Below are 22,769 nucleotides of genomic sequence, written 5' to 3' on the forward strand. Positions count from 1 at the left end.
TCTCCGATCGGAATCCGAGTGAATGTTATGATCATTCGAATTTCTCGAGAGATTCCGTTGTTCAATTTCGAGCGTCTAGATGAGTTATGTCCCCTCATCGGACATCTGTGTGAAAAGTTCTGACCAATCGATTTTCTCGAGAGCTTCCGTTGATCAATTTCAAGCGTCTCGAATATATTATTCCCCCGAATTGGGCCATCCGTGTGAAAAGTTAAGACCATTCGAATTTGTCGAGACCTTCCGTTGTTCAATTTCGAGCGTCCCGATATATTATGTCCCCCGAATCGAACATCCGTGTGAAAAGTTATGACCATTCGAATTTCTCCAGAGCTAACGCTGTTCAATTTCGAGCGTCTCGATATATTATTTCCCCGAATTGGACTTCCGAGTGAAATGTTTTGACCATTCGAATTTCTCGAGAGCTTCCGTTGTTCAATTTCGAGCGTCTAGATGAGTTATGTCCCCGAATCGGACATCTGTGTGAAACGTTATGACCAATCGATTTCTTCGAGAGCTTCCGTTGTTCGATTTCGAGCGTCTAGATGAGTTATGTCCCCGAATCGCACATTCGTGTGAAAAGTTATGACCAATTGATTTTCTCAACAGCTTCCGCTATTCAATTTCGAGCGTCTCGATATATTATGTCCCCTAATCGGACATCCGTGTGAAAAGTTATGACCATTCGAATTTCTCGAGAGCTTTCGTTGTTCAATTTCGAGCGTCTCGATATATTATGTCCCCGAATCGAACTTCCGTGTGAAAACTTATGACCATTCGAATTTCTCCAGAGCTATCGCTGTTCAATTTCGAGCGTCTCGATATATTATGTCCCCGAATCGAACATCCGTGTGTGAAAAGTTATGACCATTCGAATTTCTCCAGAGCTAACGCTGTTCAATTTCGAGCGTCTCGATATATTATTTCCCCGAATCGGACTTCCGAGTGAAATGTTATGAACATTCGAATTTCTCGAGAGCTTCCGTTGTTCAATTTCGAGCGTCTAGATGAGTTATGTCCCCGAATCGGACATCTGTGTGAAACGTTATGACCAATCGATTTTCTCGAGAGCTTCCGTTGTTCAATTTCGAGCGTCTCGATATATTATGTCCCCGAATCGGACATCCGTGTGAAAACTTATGACCATTCGAATTTCTCGGGAGCTTCCGTTGTTTAATTTCGAGGGTCTCGATATATTATGTCCCCGAATCGGAATTCGTGTGAAAAGTTATGACCATTCAAATTTCTCGAGAGCTTCCGTTGTTCAGTTTCGAGCGTCTCGATATATTATGTCCCCGAATCGAACATCCGAGTGAAATGTTATGACCATTCGAATTTCTCGAGAGCTTCCGTTGTTCAATTTCGAGCGTCTAGATGAGTTATGTCCCCGAATCGGACATCTGTGTTGAACGTTATGACCAATCGATTTTCTCGAGAGCTTCCGTTGTTCAATTTCGAGCGTCTCTATATATTATGTCCCCGAATCGAACATTCGTGTGAAAAGTTATAACCATTCGAATTTGTCAAGAGCTTCCGTTGTTCAATTTCGAGCGTCTCGATATAATATGTCCCCGAATCGAACATCCGAGTGAAATGTTATGAGCATTCGAATTTCTCGAGAGCTTCCGTTGTTCAATTTCGAGCGTCTCGATATATTACGTCCCCGAATCGAACATCCGAGTGAAATGTTATGAGCATTCGAATTTCCCGAGAGATTCCGTTGTTCAATTTCGAGCGTCTAGATGAGTTATGTCCCCGAATCAGACATCTGTGTGAAAAGTTATAACCATTCGATTTTCTCGAGAGCTTCCGTTGTTCAATTCCGAGCGTCTCAGTATATTATGTCCCCGAATCGGACATCTGTGTGAAAACTTATGACCATTCAAATTTCTCGAGAACTTCCGTTGTTCAATTTCGAGCGTCTCGATATATTATGTCCCCGAATCGAACATCCAAGTGAAATGTTATGACCATTCGAATTTCTCGAGAGCTTCCGTTGTTCAGTTTCGAGCGTCTCGATATATTATGTCCCCGAATTGAACATCCGAGTGAAGTCTTATGACCATTGGAATTTCTCGAGAGCTTCCGTTGTTCAATTTTGAGCGTCTAGATGAGTTATGTCCCCGAATCGAACATTCGTGTGAAAAGTTATGACCAATCGATTTTCTCAAGAGCTTCCGTTATTCAGTTTCGAGCGTCTCGATATATTATGTCCCCTAATCGGACATCCGTGTGAAAAGTTATGACCATTCGAATTTCTCGAGAGCTTTCGTTGTTATATTTCGAGCGTCTTGATATATTATGTCCCCGAATCGAACATACGAGTGAAGTGTTATGACCACTCGAATTTCTCGAGAGCTTCTGCTGTTCAATTTCGAGCGTCTAGAAGAGTTATGTCCCCGAATCGGACATCTGTGTGAAAAGTTATAACCATTCGATTTTCTCGAGAGCTTCCGTTGTTCAATTTCGAGCGTCTCGATATATTATGTCCCCGAATCGGACATCTGTGTGAAAACTTATGACCATTCGAATTTCTCGAGAACTTCCGTTGTTCAATTTCGAGCGTCTCGATATATTATGTCCCCGAATCGGACATCCGTGTGAAAATTTATGACCATTCGAATTTCTCGAGAGCTTCCGTTGTTCAATTTCGAGCGTCTCGATATATTATGTCCCCGAATCGAACATCCGAGTGAAATGTTATGACCATTCGAATTTCTCGAGAGCTTCCGTTGTTCAGTTTCGAGCGTCTCGCTATATTATGTCCCCGAATTGAACATCCAAGTGAAGTCTTATGACCATTGGAATTTCTCAAGAGCTTCCGTTGTTCAATTTCGAGCGTCTAGATGAGTTATGTCCCCGAATCGCACATTCGTGTGAAAAGTTATGACCAATTGATTTTCTCAACAGCTTCCGCTATTCAATTTCGAGCGTCTCGATATATTATGTCCCCTAATCGGACATCCGTGTGAAAAGTTATGACCATTCGAATTTCTCGAGAGCTTTCGTTGTTCAATTTCGAGCGTCTCGATATATTATGTCCCCGAATCGAACTTCCGTGTGAAAACTTATGACCATTCGAACTTCTCGAGAGCTTTCGCTGTTCAATTTCGAGCGTCTCGATATAATATTTCTCCGAATCGGACATCCGAGTGAAATGTTATGATCATTCGAATTTCTCGAGAGATTCCGTTGTTCAATTTCGAGCGTCTAGATGAGTTATGTCCCCGAATCGGACATCTGTGTGAAAAGTTATGAGCATTCAATTTTCTCGAGAGCTTCCGTTGTTCAATTTCGAGCGTCTCGATATATTATGTCCTCGAATCGGACATCCGTGTGAAAACTTATGACCATTGGAATTTCTCGAGAGCTTCCGTTGTTCAATTTCGAGCGTCTAGATGAGTTATGTCCCCGAATCGCACATTCGTGTAAAATGTTATGACCATTTGAATTTGTAGAGAGCTTCCGTTGTTCAATTCCGAGCGTCTCGATATATTATGTCCCCGAATCGGACATCCGTGTGAAACTTATAACCATTCGAATTTCTCGAGAGCTTTCGCTGTTCAATTTCGAGCGTCTCGATATAATATTTCCCCGAATCGGACATCCGAGTGAAATGTTATGATCATTCGAATTTCTCGAGAGCTTCCGTTGTTCAATTTCGAGCGTCTAGATGAGTTATGTCCCCGAATTGGACATCTGCGTGAAAAGTTATGACCATTCGATTTTCTCGAGAGCTTCCGTTGTTCAATTTCGAGCGTCTCAATATATTATGTCCCCGAATCGGACAGCCGTGTGAAAACTTATGACCATTGGAATTTCTCGAGAACTTCCGTTGTTCAATTTCGAGCGTCTAGATGAGTTATGTCTGCAAATCGAAAATTCGTGTGAAAAGTTATGACAATTCAAATTTGTCGAGAGCTTCCGTTGTTCAATTTCGAGCATCTCGATATATTTTGTCCCCGACTCGAACATCCGAGTGAAATGTTATGACCATTCAAATTTCTCGAGAGCTTCCGTTGTTCAATTTCGAGCGTCTAGATGAGTTATGTCCCCGAATCGGACATCTGTGTGAAAAGTTAAGACCAATCGATTTTCTCGAGAGCTTCCGTTGTTCAATTTCGAGCATCTCGATATATTATGTCCCCGAATCGGACATCCGTGTGAAAAGTTATGACCATTCGAATTTGTCGAAAGCATCCGTTGTTGAATTTCGAGCGTCTAAATATATTATGTCCCCGAATCAGACATCCTTGTGAAATGTTATGACCATTCGAATTTCTTGAGAGCTTCCGTTGTTCAATTTTGAGCGTCTAGATGAGTTATGTCCCCGAATCGGACATCCGTGTGAAAAGTTATGACCATTCTAATTTCTCGAGAGCTTGTGTTGTTCAATTTCGAGCGTCTCGATATATTATTTCCTCGAATCGGACATCCGAGTGAAATGTTATGACCATTCGAATTTCTCGAGAGCTTCCGTTGTTCAATTTCGAGCGTCTCGATGTATTATTTCCCCGAATCAGACATCCGTGTGAAAAGTTATGACAATTCGAATTTGTCGATAGCTTCTGTTGTTCAATTTCGAGCGTCTCGATATATTATGTCCCGAATCAAACATCCGTGTGAAATGTTATGACCATTCGAATTTCTCGATTGTTTTCGTTGTTCAATTTCGAGCCTAAAAAATGGAAGCATCACCGGATGACGCCGATCGAACATTTCCTAATCTACATCATGCAAAACTCATTCAGGGATTGAATAGAAAAACTCAATAACCAACATCGGTCGTGAAATAGCCCCGACATATTTTTTTTTTAAAATGCTCCCTGGCCAATGATAGTTTTTTTTTTATGGTAGTGGAAATTTTCTTGTTTTGGTGTTGCATAAAAAATTTACAATGTAGGCCGGCTAGATTTTTTCGTGCGAGCTCAACCGACATTTTGTTTCGGCCGAAACTGGCATGTTCCCATTTATTCGACCAGGAAAACATTAGCCCACCACGGCAGAAAAATATTATTCACCGATATTGATCGAAAAATATGACATTCGACGTCGGCCAGGAAAGATGACCGATCCCTGAGGTCTAATGAAGAAGCTTCGTCGGATGATGCCGATCGAAGATTTCCCAATTGGAGTTATCCAATTGTTATTCAGGGATTGAATAGAATAAACAATGGCCGGTGTCGGTCGCTATATGGCCCCGACTGATATCCTTCAGCCGACATTGCACAATTTCTTTTACAAAGGCTGGCCGATAATGTTTTTTTACGGTAGGGGAAGTTTTTTGTAATGGGGTTGCCTAAAAAATTTACAATGTAGGTCGGCTAGGTTTTTCCCTGCGAGCCAACCCAGGTTGTGTTTCAGCCGACACTGGCATGTTCTCATTTAGTCGGTCAAGAAAACGTAAGCCCACCCCGGCACAAAAAAAACATCATTCACGGAAATTGATCGAAAAAAATGATAGCTGATGTCGTCGTGGAGAGATGACCGATCGAGGTCTAAAATGGAAGCATCACCGGATGACGCTGATCGAACATTTCCTAATCGACATCATGCAAATCTCATTCAGGGATTGAATAGAAAAACTCAATAGCCGACGTCGGTCATGAAATAGCCCCGACAAATTTTTTTTTTAATACGCTCGCTGGCCGATGCTGGTTTTTTTTTTACGGTAGTGGAAGTTTTCTTGTTTTGGTGTTGCATAAAAAATTAACAATGTAGGCCCGCTAGGTTTTTTCGTGCGAGCTCAACCGACGTTTTGTTTAGGCCGAAACTGGCATGTTCCCATTTATTCGACCAGGAAAACATTAGCCCATCACGGCAGAAAAATATTATTCACCGATATTGATCGAAAAATATGACATTTGACGTTGGCCAGGAAAGATGACCGATCCCTGAGGTCTAATGAAGAAGCTTCGTCGGATGATGCCGATCGAAGATTTCCCAATCGACATCATCCAATAATTATTCAGGGATTGAATAGAATAAACAATGGCCGGTGTTGGTCGCTATATGGCCCCGACTGATATCCTTCAGCCGACATTGCGCAATTTCTTTTAGAAAAGCTCACCGATATTTTTTTTACGGTAGAGGAAGTTTTTTGTTTTTGGGTTCCCTAAAAAATTTACAATGTAGGTCGGCTAGGTTTTTCCGTGCGAGCTCAACCGAGGTTGTGTTTCGGCCGACACTAGCATGTTCTCATTTAGTCGGCCAACAAAACGTTAGCCCACCCCGGCAGAAAAAAAACATCATTCACGAAAATTGATCGAAAAAAATGATTGCTGACGTCGGTGTCGAGAGATGACCGATCGAGGTCTAAAAAGGAAGCATCACCGGATGACGCCGATCGAACATTTCCTAATCAACATCATGCAAATCTCATTCAGGGATTGAATAGAAAACTCAATAGCCAACATCGGTCGTGAAATAGCCCCGACTGATTTTATTTTTTTTAAAACGCTCGCAGGCCGGTGATGGTTTTTTTTTACGGCAGAGGATGTTTTCTTGTTTGGGCGTTGCATAAAAAATTTACAATGTAGGTCGCCTAGGTTTTTTCGTGCGAGCTCAGCCGGCATTTTGTTTCGACCGAAACTGCAATGTTCCCATTTAATCGGCCAGGAAAACATTAGCCCACCACGGCAGAAAAATATTATTCACCGATATTGATCGAAAAAAATGACAGTCGACGTCGGCCAGGAAAGATGACCGATCCCTGAGGTCTAATGAAGAAGCTTCGCCGGATGATGCCGATCGAACATTTCCCAAGCGACATCATCCAATTGTTCTTCAGGGATTGAATAGAATAAACAATGGCCGGTGTCGGTCGCTATATGGCCCCGACTGATATCCTTCAGCCGACATTGCGCAATTTCTTTTAGAAAAGCTGGCCGATAATGTTTTTTTACGATAGAGGAAGTTTTTTGTTTTGCTGTTGCCTACAAAATTTACAATGTAGGTCGGCTAGGTTTTTCCGTGCGAGCTCAACCGAGGTTGTGTTTCGGCCGACACTGGCATGTTCTCATTTAGTCGGTCAAGAAAACGTTAGCCCACCCCGGCACCAAAAAAACATCATTCACGAAAATTGATCGAAGAAAATGATAGCTGACGTCGGCGTGGAGAGATGACCGATCGAGGTCTAGAGAGGAAGCATCACCACATGACGCCGATCGAACATTTCCTAATCGACATCATGCAAATCTCATTCAGGGATTGAATAGAAAACTCAATAACCGACATTGGTCATGAAATAGCCCCGACTATTTTTTTTGAAAACGCTCGCTGGCCGATGATGGTTTTTTTTTACGGCAGAGGAAGCTTTCTTGTTTTGGTGCTGCATAAAAAATTTACAATGTAGGCCGGCTAGGTTTTTTCGTGCGAGCTCAGCCGGCGTTTTGTTTCGGCTGAAACTGGCATGTTCCCATTTATTCTGTCAGGAAAACATTAGCCCACATCGACAGAAAAATATTATTCACCGATATTGATGGAAAAAAAATGACAGTCGACGTCGGTCAGGAAAGATGACCGATCCCTGAGGTCTAAAGAAGAAGCTTCGCCGGATGATGTCGATCGAACATTTCCCAATCGACATCATCCAATTGTTATTCAGGGATTGAATAGAATAAACAATGGCCGGTGTCGGTCTCTATATGGTCCCGATTGATATCCTTCAGCCGACATTGCGCAATTTCTTTTACAAGCGTTGATCGATAATGTTTTTTTACGGTAGAGGAAGTTTTTTGTTTTGCTATTGCCTAAAAAATTTACAATGTAGGTCGGCTAGGTTTTGCCGTGCGAGCTCAACCGAGGTTGTGTTTCGGCCGACACTGTCATGTTCTCATTTAGTCGGCCAAGAAAACGTTAGCCCACCTTGGCACAAAAAAAACATCATTCACGAAAATTGATCGAAAAAAATGATAGCTGACGTCGGCGTGGAGAGATGACCTGATGTGAACCTTACGGGGCGGATCGCTTGATACAGGCTGTAGAGTTTTTGGATGACGCCACTTCCAGTGAAGGAAGATAAGTCAGGGTAGACGCCACTTCCGGTGAAGGAAGATAAGTCAGGGTAGACGCCACAAGGATTACCTTGATAAGTCTGATAATTGGTTCAACAAGGAACCCAGAGAGAAACTCTCACCAAATTTTATCAAATGCCAAAAGTTTCTTTTATTGAAAATGAAAACAAATACTTGTAGTGTATCTGAACAAAAAGATAAAAATAGACATGGGCCTTCTAAACAGTTTGAGCCAAAATTACAATAAAAATAAATTATAACTAAAAACTTATTTAACTTGGACCTTCAAGTTAGTTTGGGCCTTCATCCTTCTCCACTCGGGGGCTTTATCCTTCTCCACTTGGGCCTTCACCCTTCTCCACTTAGGCCTTTAGCCTGTATTTGGCCAATTTCAGGATTCTCATCATTCCCTCCTTCTTGGAAAACATTTGCCCTCAAATGTCCAGGATCATCACCAATTTCAAGTACCACTTCCTTCCTTTTCTTGTTGGCTTGCTTAGTATAACTTTCATTCTTCTTTGCAATTTGCACCTTCACTTGGTCATACAATCTTTTCACATACTCAACTTTGACCTGTGCATCCTTATGCTGAGTCTCTTGGGGCTTGCTGTTGTAAGTTGGCTTGTTAGGCAATGAAGCTTCTAGAAGGCGATCAACTTGATATTCTATGCTTCTTGAAGGTGGCAGTCCATGAGGAATCTCCTTGGGAAAGACATCTTTAAATTCCTGCAATAAGGGTTGAACACTAGGAGAAACATAAATAGTTAACTGATTAGAATTATCACTCTCTCTCTCTCTTGTGTATCACTCCATCTCTCAAGTGTATCACTCTTCCTTTTTCTATTCCTCTGTGATGCCTCACTATTGTCTCTCTCTTGTTCTCTCTTTTCTCTCCTTCTGATTTGGTTATCACACACTTCTCTAAGGGATAGAGGTTTATGAATAATTTTCGGGTCATGGTGCTGGAAAGAAATCTTGTTGGTGAAGCCATGATGCACTGCTTTGGTGTCCTCTTCAATGTTGGCCCTCACTAGTGCCATCTCCATCTCCTTGTCCTCAACAGTCAAACTTCCTTGGGATAACCTCTGGAGTTTCTGTCGCATGGTTCTACTGTAGCTAGTTGAAACATACCTCTTTCATATAACCCTTCTCATCTCAGTCCATGTATCTATCTCCCGCCCTTCTTCTCTCTTCATCTCTCTTTGATTTTTCTTCCACCAAACAAGGGCATAGTTTGAGAATGTAGCTGCTGCTAACTTCACCTTCTGCTCTTCAGGATAATAATTGAATGAGAATGCATGCTGAATCTTCATCTTCCAGTCAACGTAGGCGTCTGGGTCACTCCTGCCTTTAAAAGAGGATACATTGAGTTTTACTCTCTCAATTCTGTCTTGCCACTCTATTCGATTCGATCCATCATTGACCCTTCTGTTGCCACCATAAGGTCTCCCAGCATTTGGATTCATTTGGTGCTCTAGTCGTTCTATTCGCCTATAGAGCACTTCATTATTACGGTTCAACAAACGTTGCATTTGTGTAGTCATCGCGTTCAGTAACAAGCGCTGAAATCCGTCCAGTTGATGATATACACCACCATTGTCACCAGCTCCTGCCATGATTAAGGAACAAAGAATTTTGCAGTAATTTTTTTAAAAAAAATCCGAACCTCACCACACTCTACTCACGTGTTTCTCTCTTTGATGATAATTCACTCATGTTTGATGTTCTCAATATAGGCTTTTGTGTGATGTTTTCACTCTTGCCTTTTACCACTCGTTTTTCCTCTTAAGTTCCTGGATTGACCAAATTAGACACACAAGGTAATATAAAATAAAAGGAAAGACAATATAATGATCACAGACAGATTTGATTTGGGATAACAACTTGGACTTGATTTGGATAATAATATATTAGATTGGATTTGGATAACATATTAGCTTTAATTTGGGTAACAAATATGATAACAAATAAGATATTAGATAGGATAATAGATAAGATATTAGATAGGATAACAGATAAGATATTAGATAGGATAACAGATAAGATAACAGATATGACTAGTAAACTTCAAGTGCTCATAACTTTTGCTACGGTTGTCCGTTTGAGGCCCACTATATATCAAAATGCTCAGAATTCAGAGGAGAATCTAGATAAGGGGATTTGTTCCACGATTTTCTTTCAAAAAAAACACCTTTAAATGCCTCAATTTCGTGTTCAAAGATCAAACACCCACTTTTTTTTCCAAAATTTTTGCAACTTTTTTTTTGCAACTATTTCCTTTTTTCTTTCTTTCTTTCTTTCTCTCGTTCTTTCTTTTTTTCGTTCTCTTTTTTTTCTCTTTTTTTTCTTGTTTTTTTTTTCAGACGTCCAACTATTAGAATTCGTTCAATAGGCAATCATCATTAGGCAAATTTGACAATTTAGCAATTCGGCAATTAGGCAATTTTTACCCCAAACAGAATTCGAATAGGCTGAAACAAAAGTTATGAACAGAAGACTGGAACAAAAACAAGAAACAAGAACTCAAACAGATTTTTTTTTGACACAAAGTTTGAAAGACACAAGAAACAAGAACAAGAACGTGACAAGAACAAGAACAAGAATGAAACAAGATGTAAACAAGAACGCAAATAACAGAACAAGGACAAAAACACGAACCTAGACAAATTATAAAGAAGAAAAATAGGATAGGATAGAACCTGTATCAAGAGCCGAAGCTCTGATACCAGATGATGTGAACCTTATGGAGCGGATCGTTTGATACAAGCTACGAAGATTTGGATGACGCCACTTCCAGTGAAGGAAGATAAGTCAGGGTAGACGCCACTTCCGGTGAAAGAAGATAAGCCAGGGTAGACGCCACAAGGATTACCTTGATAAGTCCGAGATTGGTTCAACAAGGAACCCAGAGAGAAACTCTCACCAAATTTTATCAAATGCCAAAAGTTTCTTTTATTGAAAATAAAAACAAATACTTATAGTGTATCTGAACAAAAAGATAAAAATAGACAAGGGCCTTCTAAACAGTTTGAGGCAAAAATTACAATAAAAATAAATTATAACTAAAAACTTATTTAACTTGGACCTTCAAGTTAGTTTGGGCCTTCAGCAACAATTAGTAGTCTTGGTAGTGCCTCTGCCTCTGGGACTTCATCATTCTCCACTTGGGCCTTCATCCTTCTCCACTCGGGGGCTTTATCCTTCTCCACTTGGGTCTTCGCCCTTCTCCACTTAGGCCTTTAGCCTGTATTTGGCCAATTTCAGGATTCTCATCATGACCGATCGAGGTCTAAAAAGGAAGCATCACCGGATGACGCCGATCGAACATTTCCTAATCGACATCATGCAAATCTCATTCAGGGATTGAATAGAAAAACTCAATAGCCGACATCGGTCGTGAAATAGCCCCGACTGATTATTTTTTTTTTAAAACGCTCGCTGGCCGATGATGGTTCTTTTTTTACGGCAGAGGAAGTTTTCTTGTTTTGGTGTTGCATAAAAAATTTACAATGTAGGCCGACTAGGTTTTTTCGTGCGAGCTCAGCCGGCGTTTTGTTTCGGCCGAAACTTGCATGTTCCCATTTATTCGGCCAGGAAAACATTAGCCCACCTCGGCAGAAAAATATTATTCACCGATATTGATCGAAAAAAATGACAGTCGACATTGGCCAGGAAAGATGACCGATCCTTGAGGTCTAAAGAAGAAGCTTCGCCGGATGATGCCGATCGAACATTTCCCAATCGACAATATCAAATTGTTATTCAGGGATTGAATAGAATAAACAATGGCCGGTGTCGGTCGCTATATGGCCCCGACTGATATATCCTTTAGCTGACATTGCGCAATTTCTTTTACAAACGTTGGCCGAAAATGTTTTTTTACGGTAGAGGAAGTTTTTTGTTTTTGGGTTGCCTAAAATATTTACAATGTAGGTCGGCTAGGTTTTTCCGTGCGGGCTCAACCAAGGTTGTTTTTCGGCCGACACTGGCATGTTCTCATTTAGTCGGCCAAGAAAACGTTAGCCCACCCCGGCACAAAAAAAACATCATTCACGGAAATGGATAAAAAAAAGGATAGCTGACATCGGCGTGGAGAGATGACCGATCGAGGTCTAAAAAGGAAGCATCACCGGATGACGCCGATCGAACATTTCCTAATCGACATCCTGCAAATCTCATTCAGGGATTGAATAGAAAAACTCAATAGCCGACATCGGTCGTGAAATAGCCCCGACTGATTATTTTTTTTAAAACGCTCGCTGGCCGATGATGGTTCTTTTTTTACGGCAGAGGAAGTTTTCTTGTTTTGGTGTTGCATAAAAAATTTACAATGTAGACCGACTAGGTTTTTTCGTGCGAGCTCAGCCGGCGTTTTGTTTCGGCCGAAACTTGCATGTTCCCATTTATTCGGCCAGGAAAACATTAGCCCACCTCGGCAGAAAAATATTATTCACCGATATTGATCGAAAAAAATGACAGTCGATATTGGCCAGGAAAGATGACCGATCCTTGAGGTCTAAAGAAGAAGCTTCGCCGGATGATGCCGATCGAACATTTCCCAATCGACATCATCAAATTGTTATTCAGGGATTGAATAGAATAAACAATGGCCGGTGTCAGTCGCTATATGATGAGGACATGACCAAGAGCAAGGGCAAGGATCCACTTGAAGGACTTGGAGGACCTATGACAAGGGCTAGAGCAAGGAAAGCCAAGGAAGCTCTTCAACAAGTGTTGTCCATACTATTTGAATACAAGCCCAAGTTTCAAGGAGAAAAGTCCAAGGTTGTGAGTTGTATCATGGCCCAAATGGAGGAGGACTAAATGACACCACTTTGTCTCAATTTTAGAGTGTTTAGTTTGTCTAAATAATGGCTCAATCCTTGTAAAGTTGGCTGACCAAAAATATGTTTTGGGTTAATCAACTAAAAGGGCTTTAGTTAGGTTTAGTTCAAGTTGTAATAAGGGCCCAATTGGCAACCTAGGCATCAGCCTTTTGGGAGACCAAATGGTGGTTGACTTGTTGGCTGTTGGGGGTGACTTTTGGTTGCCACAATTTCAGTTACACTCAGCCATTAAGTTTTTTTTTAATTCCCTAGGTTAATGGCATTAAGTTATTTTAATTCTAGGTTAGTGGGTCATTACTAAAATCTGTTGTAAAGCTTCTATATAAGCTGAACCATTTTATCAATAAACAGAAGTTGAGTTTTATTCAGAAAATTAGAGTTTATCTCTTTTATCTTAGTGAGAGTGATTCTCCTAAATTCTTGAGTGATTCAAGAACACCCTGGCTGTATCAAAGGACTTTCACAACCTTTGTGTGTTGCCCTCGCTGGAAAGAGTGAGTCTTTCCTTCCTTTCATCTTCACCCTTGTTCTTTCAAACCACAATTCCAGAAAATCCACCTCTGCCCAGAATTATCTCGTGGCTATAACTCCCATTTTTTGCACTCAAAACGAGACCTTTCACCTCGTTTTGGAATCATCTCATTTGGAGCCCTGTAGCTTCAGTAATTGCCATTTCTATATTTCTGTCCAGCCACCACTTAACCTACATTTTACCATCCCATTCATCCATTTTATGCCAAGAACCACCTTATTAAGACCCACGAAATTAACCACCTTATTTTCCATCCTTTCCTTAATCAATTTCCGTATTTTCCATCAAGGTTTAATCCTTGACGATCCTAAGTCAGCCCTTGTGCCATGAGGGTACATATCACTATATGGCCCTGACTGATATCCTTCAGCCGACATTGCGCAATTTCTTTTAGAAAAGCTGGCCGATAATGTTTTTATACGGTAGAGGAAGTTTTTTGTTTTGCTGTTGCCTACAAAATTTACAATGTAGGTCGGCTAGGTTTTTCTGTGCGAGCTCAACCGAGGTTGTGTTTCGGCCAACACTGGCATTTTCTCATTTAGCCGGCCAAGAAAACATTAGCCCACCCCGGCACAAAAAAAACATCATTCACGGAAATTGATCGAAAAAAATGATAGCTGACGTCGGCGTGGAGAGATGACCGATCGAGGTCTAAAAAGGAAGCATCACCGAATGACGCCGATCGAACATTTCCTAATCGACATCGTGCAAATCTCATTCAGGGATTGAATAGAAAACTCAATAGCCGACATCGGTCGTGAAATAGCCCCGACATTTTTTTTTTTTTAAACGCTCGTTGGCCGATGATGGTTTTTTTTTACGACAGAGGAAGTTTTCTTGTTTTGGTGTTGCATAAAAAATTTACAATGTAGGCCGGCTAGGTTTTTTCTTGTGAGCTCAACCGACGTTTTGTTTCGGCCGAAACTGGTATGTTCCCATTTATTTGACCAGGAAAACATTAGCCCACCTCGGCAGGAAAATATTATACACCAATATTGATTGAAAAAAATGACAATCGACGTCGGCCAGGAAAGATGACCGATCCCTGAGGTCTAATGAAGAAGCTTCGCCAGATGACGTCGATCGAACATTTCCTAATCGACATCATGCAAATCTCATTCAGGGATTGAATAGAAAACTCAACAACCGACATTGGTCATGAAATAGCCCCGAAAGATTTTTTTTTGAAAACGCTCGCTGGCCGATGATGGTTTTTTTTTACGACGGAGGAAGTTTTCTTATTTTGGTGTTGCATAAAAAATTTACAATGTAGGTCGGCTAGGTTTTTTCGTGCGAGCTCAGCCGGCGTTTTGTTTCGGCCGAAACTGGCAAGTTCCCATTTATTCTGCCAGGAAAACATATTATTCACTGATATTGATCAGCAGAAAAATATTATTCACCGATATTGATCGGAAAAAATGACAGTCGACGACGACCAGGAAAGATGACCGATCCCAGAGGTCTAATGAAGAAGCTTCGCCGGATGATGTCGATCGATCATTTCCCAATCGACATCATCCACTAATTATTCAGGGATTGAATAGAATAAACAATGGCCGGTGTCGATCGCTATATGACCCCGACTGATATCCTTCAGCCGACATTGCGCAATTTCTTTTAGAAAAGCTGGCCGATAATGTTTTCTTACAGTAGAGGAATTTTTTGTTTTTGGGTTCCCTAAAAAATATACGATGTAGGTCGGCTAGGTTTTTGCCTGCGAGCTCAACCCAGGTTGTGTTTCGGACGACACTGGCATGTTCTCATTTATTAGGCCAAGAAAACGTTAGCCCACCCCGGCACAAAAAAAACATCATCAACCGAAAATGATAAAAAAAAATGATAGGTGACGTCGGCGTGGAGAGATGACCGATCGAGGTCTAAAAAGGAAGCATCACCGGATGACGCCGATCGAACATTTCCTAATCGACATCATGCAAATCTCATTCAGGGATTGAATAGAAAACTCAACAGCTGACATCGGTCGTGAAATAGCCACGACTGATTTTTTTTTTAAAACGCTCGCTGGCCTGTGATGGTTTTTTTTACGGCAGAGGAAGTTTTCTTGTTTTTGGTGTGGCTTAAAAAATTTACAATGTAGGCCGACTAGGTTTTTTCGTGCGAGCTCAACCGACGTTATGTTTCGGCGGAAACTTGCATGTGTTATTTGGCCAGGAAAACGTTAGCCCACCTCAGCAGAAAAATATTATTCACCGATATTGATCGAAAAAAATGACAGTCGACGTCGGCCAGGAAAGATGACCGATCCCTGAGGACTAATGAAGAAGCTTCGTCGGATGATGCCGATCGAACATTTCCCTATCGACATCAACCAATATTTATTCAGGGATTGAATAGAATAAACAATGGCTGGTGTCGGTCACTATATGGCCCCGACTGATATCCTTCAGCTGACATTGCGTAATTTCATTTAGAAAAGCAGGCCGATAATGTTTTTTTATGGTAGAGGAAGTTTTTTGTTTTGCTGTTGCCTACAAAATTTACAATGTAGGTCGGCTAGGTTTTTCCGTGCGAGCTCAACCGAGGTTGTGTTTCGGCCGACACTGGCATGTTCTCATTTAGTCGGCCAAGAAAACGTTAGCCCACCCCGACACAAAAAAAACATCATTCACAGAAATTGATCGAAAAAAATGATAGCTGACGTCTGCGTGGAGAGATGACCGATCGAGGTCTAAAAAGGAAGCATCACCGGATGACGCCGATCGAACATTTCCTAATCGACATCATGCAAATCTCAATCAGGGATTGAATAGAAAACTCAACAGCCGACATCGGTCGTGAAATAGCCACGACTGATTTTTTTTTTAAAACGCTCGCTGGCCTGTGATGGTTTTTTTTACGGCAGAGGAAGTTTTCTTGTTTTTGGTGCGACTTAAAAAATTTACAATGTAGGCCGGCTAGGTTTTTGCGTGCGAACTCAACCGACGTTTTGTTTCAGACGAAACTAGCATGTTCCCACTTATTCGACCAGGAAAACATTAGCCCACCTCGGCAGGAAAATATTATTCACCAATATTGATCGAAAAAAATGACAGTCGACGTCGGCCAGGAAAGATGTGATGTGAACCTGAGTAGGAGCGGATCGTTTGATACAGGCTACGGAGGTTTTGGATGACGCCACTTCCAGTGAAGGAAGATAAGTCAGGGTAGACGCCACTTCCGGTGAAGGAAGATAAGTCTGGGTAGACGCCACAAGGATTACCTTGATAAGTCTGATAATTGGTTCAACAAGGAACCCAGAGAGAAACTCTCACCAAATTTTATGAAAATGACAAAAGTTCTTTTTATTCAAAACAAAAACCAATACTTATAGTGTATCTAAACAAAAAGATAAAAATAGCCATGGGCCTTCTAAACAGTTTGGGCCAAAATTACAATAAAAATAAATTATAACTAAAAACTTATTTAACTTGGGCCTTCAAATTAGTTTGGGCCTTCAGCAACAATTAATAGTCTTGATAGTATCTCTGCCTCTGGGCCTTCATCCTTCTCCACTTGGGCCTTCATCCTTCTCCACTCAGGGGCTTTGTCCTTCTCCACTTGGGCCTTCGTCCTTCTCCACTTGGGCCTTTAGCCTGTATTTGGCCAGTTTCATGATTCCCATCATTCCCTCCTTCTTGGAAAACATTTGCCCTCAAATGTCCAGGATCATCACCAGGTTCAAGTACCACTTCCTTCCTTTTCTTGTTGGCTTGCTTAGTATAACTTTCATTCTTCTTTGCAATTTGCACCTTCACTTGGTCATACAATTTTTTTACATGCGTAACTTTGGTCTGTGCATCCTTATGCTGAGTCTCTTGGGGCTTGCTGTTGGAAGTTGGCCTATTAGGCAATGAAGCTTCTGGAAGGAGATCAACTTGATGTTCTATGCCTCTTGAAGGTGGCAGTCCATGAGGAATCTCCATAGGAAAGACATTTTTAAATTTCTGCAATAAGGGTTGAACACTAGGAGAAATAGAAATAGTAAACTCATTAGAATTATCAGTAGAAATTTTACTATCTTTGAAATACTGTAGATTGAGTGGTTCATGAGCAGGTAACACTTTCCTCACTTCACTCGCCTATGCAAAATAATTAAATTTTCTCTCATGTGTATCACTCTCTCTCTTATGTGTATCACTCTTTTCCTCGGGTGTATCACTCTTCTTTTTCATATTCCTTTGTGGTGCCTCACTATTTTCTTTCTCTTGTTCTCTCTTTTCTCTCATTCTGATTTGGTCATCGCACACTTCTCTAGGGGATAGAGGTTTAAGAGTAAACGAGGAAGATTTGGCTATTCGTCTGTAGGGCTCTTCTTTGTTACGGTTCAACAAATGTTGCATTTGTGTAGTCCACGCGTCCAGAAATAAGCGCTGAGATTTGTCCAGTTGATGATATACACCACCATTGTCACCAGCTCTTGCCATGATTAAGGAACAAAGAATTTTGCAGTAAATTAAAAAAAATAAAAATTCAGAACCTCACCACACTCTACTCACGTGTTTCTCTCTTTGATGGTAGTTCACTCGTGTTTGATGCTCTCAATATAGGCTTTTGTGTGATGTTTTCACTCTTGCCTTTTACCACTCACTCCCTCTTAAGTTCCTGGATGAATCAAATTAGACACACAAGGTATATAACAGGAAAGACAGTTTAATTATCACAGACTGTGTAGCAGATTTAATTTGGATAACAAATCAGATTTGATTTTGGTTAACAGATTAGAGTTGATTTGGATTTAGATTTGATTTGGATAACAGATTAGACTTGATTTGGATAGCAGATTGGATTTGATTTGGATAACAGATTAGACTTGATTTGATTTGGATAACAAATTTTGATTTGATTTGATTTGGATAACAGATCAGATTTGGATAACAAATTAGATTTAATTTGGATAACAGATATGATAACAAATAAGATAATAGATAGGATAGCAGATAAGATAACAGATATGACAAGTAAACTTCAAATGCTCATAACTTTTGCTACGGTTGTCCGTTTGAGGCCCACTATATATCAAAACGCTCAGAATTCAGAGGAGAATCTAGATAAGGGGATTTGGTACACGATTTTCTGCCAAAAAAAAGCCTCTAACTGCCTCAATTTCGTGTTCAAAGATCAAATACCCACTTTCTCTTTTTTCTCTTTCTTCTTTTCTTCTCTTTTTTTTTTTCAAAATTTCTGCAACTTTTTTTTTTTACTTGAAACAGAACCCAAACAATTTTTTTTTATGACACAAAGTCTGAAAGACACTAGAAACAAGAATAACAACAAGAACACAAACGTGACAAGAACAAGAACAAAACAAAGACACCAACAAGAACACAACAAGACGCAAACAAGAAAAAAAATAACAGAACAAGGACAAAACACGAACCTGGACAAATTACAAAGAAAAATAATAGGATAGGATAGGATAGAACCTGTATCAAGAGCCAAAGCTCTGATACCAGATGATGTGAACGTGAGTAGGAGCGGATCGTTTGATACAGGCTACGGAGGTTTTGGATGACGCCACTTTCAGTGAAGGAAGATAAGTCAGGGTAGACGCCACTTCCGGTGAAGGAAGATAAGTCTGGGTAGACGCCACAAGGATTACCTTGATAAGTCTGATAATTGGTTCAACAAGGAACCCAGAGAGAAACTCTCACCAAATTTTATGAAAATGCCAAAAGTTCTTTTTATTCAAAACAAAAACCAATACTTATAGTGTATCTGAACAAAAAGATAAAAATAGACATGGGCCTTCTAAACAGTTTGGGCCAAAATTACAATAAAAATAAATTATAACTAAAAACTTATTTAACTTGGGCCTTCAAATTAGTTTGGGCCTTCAGCAACAATTAATAGTCTTGATAGTATCTCTGCCTCTGGGCCTTCATCCTTCTCCACTTGGGCCTTCATCCTTCTCCACTCGGGGGCTTTGTCCTTCTCCACTTGGGCCTTCGTCCTTCTCCACTTGGGCCTTTAGCTTGTATTTGGCCAGTTTCATGATTCTAGTCAAGATGACCGATCCCTGAGGTCTAATGAAGAAGCTTCGCCGGATGATGCCGATCGAACATTTCCCAATCGACATCATCCAATATTTATTCAGGGATTGAATAGAATAAACAATGGCCGGTGTCGGTTGCTATATGGCCCCGACTGATATCCTTTAGCCGACATTGCGCAATTTCTTTTAGAAAAGCTGGCCGATAATGTTTTTTTACGGTAGAGGAAGTTTTTTGTTTTGATGTTGCCTACAAAATTTACAATGTAGGTCGGCTAGGTTTTTCCGTGCGAGCTCAACCGAGGTTGTGTTTCGGCCGACACTGGCATGTTCTCATTTAGTCGGCCAAGAAAACATTAGCCCACCCCGGCACAAAAAAAACATCATTCACGGAAATTGATCGAAAAAAATGATAGCTGACGTCGGCGTGGAGAGATGACCGATCGAGGTCTAAAAAGGAAGCATCACCGGATGACGCCGATCGAACATTTCCTAATCGACATCATGCAAATCTCATTCAGGGATTGAATAGAAAACTCAATAGCCGACATCGGTCGTGAAATAGCCCCGACAGATTTTTTTATTAAACGCTCGCTGGCCGATGATGCTTTTTTTTTACGGCAGTGGAAGTTTTCTTGTTTTGGTGTTGCATAAAAACTTTACAATGTAGGCCGGCTAGGTTTTTTCTTGTGAGCTCAACCGACGTTTTGTTTCGGCCGAAACTGGTATGTTCCCATTTATTTGACCAGGAAAACATTAGCCCACCTCGGCAGGAAAATATTATACACCAATATTGATTGAAAAAAATGACAGTCGACGTTGGCCAGGAAAGATGACCGATCCCTGAGGTCTAATGAAGAAGCTTCGTCGGATGACGTCGATCGAACATTTCCTAATCGACATCATGCAAATCTCATTCAGGGATTGAATAGAAAACTCAATAACCGACATCGGTCATGAAATAGCCCCGACAGATTTTTTTTTGAAAACGCTCGCTGGCCTATGATGGTTTTTTTTTTTACGACAGAGGAAGTTTTCTTGTTTTGGTGTTGCATAAAAAATTTACAATGTAGGCCGGCTAGGTTTTTTCGTGCGAGCTCAGCCGGCATTTTGTTTCGGCCGAAACTGGCAAGTTCCCATTTATTCTGCCAGGAAAACATTAGCCCACATCGGCAGAAAAATATTATTCACCGATATTGATCGAAAAAAATGACAGTTGACGTCGGTCAGGAAAGATGACCGATGATATGAACCCTCATGGCACAAGGGCTGACTTAGGATCGTCTAGGATTAAACCTTGATGGAAAATGCGAAAATTGATTAAGGAAAGGATGGAAAATAAGGTGGTTAATTTGTGGGTCTTAATAAGGTGGTTCTTGGCATAAAATGAATGAATGGGATGGTAAAACGTAGGTTAAGTGGTGGCTGGACAGAAATATAGAAATGGCAATAACTGAAGCTACAGGGATCCAAATGAGGTGATTCCAAAACGAGGTGAAAGGTCTCGTTTTGAAATTCAATTTAGCCTCAAGAATCACTTAATTTGAGTGCGTAAAATGGGAGTTATGGCCACTAGATAATTCTGGGCAGAGGTGGATTTTCTGGAATTGTGGTTTGAAAGAACAAGGGTGAAGATGAAAGGAAGGAAAGACTCACTCTTTCCAGCGAGGGCAACACACAAAGGTTGTGAAAGTCCTTTGATACAGCCAGGGTGTTCTTGAATCACTCAAGAATTTAGGAGAATCACTCTCACTAAGATAAAAGAGATAAACTCTAATTTTCTGAATAAAACTCAACTTGTGTTTATTGATAAAATGGTTCAGCTTATATAGAAGCTTTACAGCAGATTTTAGTAATGACCCACTAACCTAGAATTAAAATAACTTAATGCCATTAACCTAGGGAATTAAAACAAACTTAATGGCTGAGTGTAACTGAAATTGTGGCAACCAAAAGTCACCCCCAACAGCCAACAAGTCAGCCACCATTTGGTCTCCCAAAAGGCTGATGCCTAGGTTGCCAATTGGGCCCTTATTACAACTTGAACTAAAGCCCTTTTAGTTGATTAACCCAAAACATATTTTTGGTCAGCCAACTTTACAAGGATTGGGCCATTATTTAGACAAACTAAACACTCTAAAATTGAAATAAAGTGGTGTCATTTAGTCCTCCTCCATTTGGGCCATGATACAACTCACAACCTTGGACTTTTCTCCTTGAAACTTGGGCTTGTATTCAAATAGTATGGACAACACTTGTTGAAGAGCTTCCTTGGCTTTCCTTGCTCTAGCCCTTGTCATAGGTCCTCCAAGTCCTTCAAGTGGATCCTTGCCCTTGCTCTTGGTCATGTCCTCATCATTCTCTCCCTCTTGAGAAGGATTTGTCCTCAAATCGGATTCTCCATCTGCATCAAAAAGAGATAAATCAGAGACATTGAAGGTGGAACTAACATTATACTCACCGGGCAGCTCAACTTTGTAAGCATTGTCATTGATTCTTTCAAGCACTTGAAATGGTCCATCTCCCCTTGGTTGAAGCTTTGATTTCCTTTGTTCCGGAAACCTTTCTTTTCTCATGTGCACCCAAACCCAATCTCCGGGTTCGAAGACAACCTTCTTTCTCCCTTTGTTGGCTTGTTTAGCATAGCTTTTATTTTTCCTCTCAATTTGATCTTTGACTCTCTCATGAAGCTTCTTCACATAGTCCGCCTTTGCTTGACCTTCTTTATGCTTAAAAACAGAAACTTTAGGCATAGGCAAAAGATCAAGAGGAGTTAGTGGGTTAAAACCATAAACAACTTCAAAAGGAGAACAATTAGTGGTGCTATGAACAGCTCTATTGTAAGCAAATTCAACATGGGGTAAACAAGCTTCCCAAGTTTTTAAGTTCTTCCTCAAAACTGTCCTAAGCAAAGTTCCCAAAGTCCTATTAACAACTTCCGTTTGCCCATCGGTTTGTGGGTGACAAGTGGTTGAAAATAACAATTTAGTGCCCAACTTGCTCCACAAAGTCCTCCAAAAATGGCTTAGGAACTTAGAGTCCCTATCACTAACAATGCTCCTTGGCAAACCATGGAGTCTCACAATCTCCTTGAAAAACAAATCAGCCACATGGGAAGCATCATCATCTTTTTTACATGGAATAAAATGAGCCATTTTAGAAAACCTATCAACAACCACAAAAAAGGAATCTCTACCATTGCTTGTTTTTGGCAGCCCCAAAACAAAATCCATGGATAAATCAATCCAAGGATACTCCGGAATTGGCAATGGAGTATACAATCCATGAGGCTTTACCTTAGACTTTGCCTTTTTACATACAATGCAATGTTCACAAAATTTCTGCACATCCTTTTTCATATGAGGCCAATAAAAATGTTCTTGTAATGT

This window comes from Glycine max, chromosome 18 (assembly GCF_000004515.6).
Source record: "Glycine max cultivar Williams 82 chromosome 18, Glycine_max_v4.0, whole genome shotgun sequence".
Classification (NCBI taxonomy): Eukaryota; Viridiplantae; Streptophyta; class Magnoliopsida; order Fabales; family Fabaceae; genus Glycine; species Glycine max.